Genomic DNA, 5,000 nt, shown 5'->3' with positions numbered 1-5,000 from the left:
TGATGCTTATGTAAGTATACCAATGTGTTACTGGTGAAATGAATCAACATAGTAAATTCTGCTATAAACGTACAACCAAATATCAAGCAATAATAAAAATGGTATCATCAAAGAATCTCTCCCTCTCTCTCTCTTTACTGGGTTGTATAGTGCTCCCCTTCCCCCCGCCAACCCTTCTGCCCCCAATCCATGTTTACTTGGAACTTCAGAATGTGATTTTATTTTGAAATAGGGTCTTTGTGGATACAATTAGTTAAGATCAGGTCATACTGGATTAGGGTGGGCCCTAAATACAATGACTGGTATCCCTTTAAAAAGGCCATGTGAAGATACATAACCACAGGGAGAATGCCATGTGATGACAGAGACAGAGACAGAAGTGATGTGTCTATAAGCCAAGGAGTGCCAAGGATTTCTGGCAACCATCAGAAGCTAGTGAGAGGCAAGGAAGGATTCTGCCAACATTTCATTTTGAACTTCTGGACTCTAGAATGGTGACAGAATACATTTTGTTGTTTTAAGCCACCCAGTTAATGGTAATTTGTTGTGGCAGGTCTGGGAATCAAATGCATCTATCTATATTAAATTTCTGTTGCTGCTTTAAAAATTATCAGAGACTACTGGCTCAAGATAACATAAATTTATTACATGACAGTTCTAGAAGTCAGAAGTCCAAATACATTGGCAAGGCTGCCTGCCTGACAAAGCCTCTAGAGGAGAATCTGTCCCTTGCTTTCCCAGCTTCTAGTGGCTTCCCTCATCCCTTAATTCTTGACCCTGTTAGCATAGATCTAAACTCTACTTCCGTCTTTACATCCCCTTCTCTGATTTTGACTCTTCTGCCTGCCTCTTACAAGGACCCTTGTGATTAGATTGGGCCTACCCAATGCAATCCAGGATTTTCTTTTCTTTCCTCCCTTCCTCACTTCCTCCCTCCCGCCCTCCCTTTCTCTTCCTTTTTGGCTGAGTCTCCCGCTGTCCCCCAGGCTGGAGTGCAGTTGTGTGATCTCGGCTGACTGCAATCTCCGCCTCCTGGGTTCAACAGATTCTCCTGCCTTGGCCTCCTGAGTAGCTGAGATTACAGGCATGTACCACCAAGTCCAGCTAATTTTTGTATTTTCAGTAGAGGCAGGGTTTCACCATGTTAGCCATGCTGGTCTTGAACTCCTGACCCCAAGTGATTCACTCACCTCAGCCTCCCAAAGTGCTAGGATTATAGGGGTGAGCCACACCCAGTCCAGGATTATCTTTCCAAGTCAGGCTCTCACTCACATCTGTGCCACCTCTTTGACCATGTAAGGTAACATATGCACAGTTTCTGGGGATGAAACATGAAAATCTTTTCGAAGTCATATCTATCTGTCTATCTATCTATCTATCTATCTATCTATCTATCTATCTATCTGTCTGTCTATCATCTATCTATCTATCAATCTATCAATCTATCGATCTATCTGTCCATCTACATATCTATCTATAATCTATCATCTCTCTGTCTATACCTATATCTCTATCTAGCTAGCTATTTGTACACATGCATATGAGAATGAGAATGATAGTAGGAAGGCAACATCCCTAAATGTCAAAGTGATTATTCCTGTATAAGTTGTTTTTATTTATGTTTTTAGTAAATACATAAAATATATGTTGTGCCATTTTACATGCCATACATGGAATAATGTTGCATCAGCATCTTGAATACTAATTAAAATGTTGATCTGAATGCCACAGAGAGGAGAGTAATCCATATTCTTGTTGACTTACAATTGCACTTGCGTAAGTTGAAGGTCCAGTCGGGGCCTAGACTTTGGAAATGATGCTTAGGTCATGGATTGGGAGACATGCTTTCCAGTCAGAAAGTTCAACATTTCCCTTTGATTCAGTTTCATTGGATACATTTGTTGTTTCACTGGACAGTTGATTTGTCTTTTGCTCATTTCACCAGAGCATTGATATCTGCTTGGTGTCAGACATTCTTCTTTCAGACACAGGTCATGCAGACATGACTAACAAGTTATTCCCTCACTCTAGGAGCACACAGTCTAGAGGGGAGACAGATGGAGAGCCAAGATTATAGCATAATATGGTAAGTGTTGCAATAGATCTAGGCGTATGGAAGCATCAGTGTTCACATGTCAGGGCACTGAAGGAGATTTAGTGATGAATGAGTGATGTTAGGTTTATTTTAAGTGAAAAGAGAACTAAAAAGTCTCAAAGACACGAACACATTTCTACAGCCATAATGATAATTCCTAGAACTGCCAAAGCTTTAGGAGAGCCCAAATGCCACGATTCACTGGTTAGACATACACATAAAGGGTAAGCCATTGCCTGGGCTATTTTCTCAAAACTGGGACTTGCCTGAGGGTTTCCTCCTCCTAGACCTTCTCCCTAACCTTCCTGTGGTTAGTGATTGAGAAGCATTTCTTTCCTGAGGTGTCTGCAGACGAAGAACAAATTGGCAAAGGGTCAAGTATCACACCCGTTTGGTTATGCCTCATGTGGACCTGGCTCTCAGAGAAACTGTTAATGTAGCAGGTATTGATGCCTGGGATTGCATATCCTCCTCTACTTCACGGGGCATCTTTCCACTCCTGGAGCTTCCTCTCCACCTGCTGAAAGAGTATGAAGTTCCCTGGTGCAGGTGCAGCTTGGCATGTTGAAGGAAATGAACCATGTATCCTAAGTCTTTGAACGTATGTCAGGAGTCAATTGAAGGCTCAGGAAAATACATGCTACTCATTTGCCTCTGTGGTGCAGCATAGTAGTTAATCAGGAACTAGACTGCCTGGGTTCAAATCCTAACATGGGCATGTTTATTAGTCCCTTTATGCTTTAGTTCAAGTATAAACTAGCAATAGGATTGCTATGAAGATTAAATCATTCAATGCACATTAAGTGATGAGCAGAATGTTTGGGAAAAAAAAAAAAACCCAATACAGACAATCTCTAAACTTTCTAATATTTAATCCTTTATTCATTAAATCATGGCAAAATGATTTTTTTTCCCCCCTGGATGGCTGTGTTGCTGACCATAAAGGTGGCAGACATTTTTAGCCCTGGGGTGGGGTGGGATGTCACAGACAACTGATTTCACATTGTTGGGGAGCCAATCAGCAACATAGCTGCTGTGCTTTTTTGGATGTTAAACATTTGCTCGTCCATCTCTTTCATGGACATGTGGACCCTGAAAATGGCAGCCATCATTAAGTAGCAACAATGGTGGGGGTTGCAAGAAGCCATCATGTTTTTGGCATGAAACATCTGCTGGGTGAGCACAGCCACCATCAGGGCCCAGTAATGGTGGCTACCCTTGTGGGTCAGCAGGGTAAAGCCAGGCATGAAGAAGTACAGGTAGGGAAATGAGACCACATTCTCAGCCAGTTTCTGTAGGTCAGCATTTAGCTGGCTGGGGAAGCACAGGCGGGGGGTGACCCCACTCCTGGTGGGAGAAATCAGGTGGTTCAGGTCACCATAGCTGGGTGTGGGCAGCTTTACAGTTCTGAAGCAGATGTCATAGAGAGCTTCATTATCAGTGCAAAATGTCTGTGCTTTGTCTGTGTTTTTTATGAGCTGGTGGACAGAGAGGGTGTCAGGCCAGGTTTCCATTAGCAGCCAGTTTTCACTAATCTTTTACTATAGTTCTGACAAATGCATATGTTCAGCATTAAAGAACTAGAGAAACTGGCCCCTGAGTACAAAGGTTGCAATGCAAAAACAAACCCATTAAGACCCCCACCTGAATTTTCTTAGTTCCTAAAGTCTGATAGAATAATAAAAGCATTCTTATACATAAGCCTCCTACCAGGGCCCACTTAAGATTAAGAAAGTTTCCAAGGCTCTAGGGAAACCTTTTCAGACCCTAAAGATTAGGTATAGATTGAATGAAACACTTCTGCTTGCAGGTACACTCCTACACATAGGCACGGAGCTTAAAATGTACCTAAGCACTGGAGAAAAACTTGTAACTTCGAGTTGTTCTGGTGACTTACTCTGACCTTCTCCCTGTAACTGGTTGCAGAAATAAACTTCTTTCTTTCCCAGTCTGTCTACATCTTGTTATTTGATGGCAAGAACAAGCAACTGGACCTCATTCATCTGGGACCACCACCATTGTGTTCAACACCTTGGGCTAGGGCAGAATGCTGAATGTGTTCATGATTTGTCTGGGTACTCCTCCCAGACCTTGCTGATGAGAAGGGTATCCATCCCAGACCCAGTGCCCCCACCCAGGGAGTGGGTCAGCTGGAAAACCTCCAGGCCCTCACAGCTCTTAGCCTCCTTCCTGGCAACGTCCGTCACTGACTCCACCAGCTCTGTGCCTTCTGTAAGTAGTAGTGGGCTGTGCCTTGGCCCAGTTGTTCGCTGCACCACTCTGACCGAAGATGAAGTTGTCCGGCCTGAAGATCCGCCCGAAGGGCACAGAGTCCAAGACGCCGGGCTCAGATCCACGAGCACAGCGCGGGCACCGCTCGGTCCCAGAGGTCAGCGTACCAAGGGGGTCCCTCCCTGGAAGGGCACGGCAGTCCAACCCTCCCCACCCCTCTCCCGCCAGGCCGCTGGGTCCCTGGGAGAACTGTCTCCTGGCTGCAAGTCGCCTAGCTCTGCCATGTCGCCGGCGGGGAGCCCGGGGGCCACAATGCAGGGCCACCACCCCAGCAGCCACTGCCACAGCAGAGGTGGTGGAGGCAACCGCGGCGACGTGGGCGGCAGGAGAGAGACCGGAGGGAGGAGTCCTTACTATGAGCAAGAAAGGTATAGAGCTTGGTACTTAATGAGAAAAAGGTGTCCAAGACTAGAGTTCAAGTTTTTCACAAGTACCTAGCTAGGTAGGAAATAGATACATACCCTAGAGACAATGAAGGAATCAAGTTAGGCGTCTTATAATAGAAGAAATTGAATCAGAGGGGCAAGGTGACTTTGCCATGACATTAACATCCCTTCCAATTATTAGCTTCTCTTTGTCTCCAGGATTGTATTCAAAGAGTGAGACCACAGAC

The 5,000-nt window shown here is 44.7% G+C and overlaps 1 pseudogene; it reads right to left on the bottom strand.

The window, feature by feature from the left end:
- Positions 1–2,985: 2,985 nt before the first annotated feature.
- Positions 2,986–4,611, bottom strand: LOC100425766 (tubulin beta-8 chain-like; annotated as a pseudogene).
- Positions 4,612–5,000: the final 389 nt, after the last annotated feature.

This window comes from Macaca mulatta, chromosome 13, assembly GCF_049350105.2.
Source record: "Macaca mulatta isolate MMU2019108-1 chromosome 13, T2T-MMU8v2.0, whole genome shotgun sequence".
Classification (NCBI taxonomy): domain Eukaryota; kingdom Metazoa; phylum Chordata; class Mammalia; order Primates; family Cercopithecidae; genus Macaca; species Macaca mulatta.
This window is presented reverse-complemented; position numbering and strand designations above follow the sequence as displayed.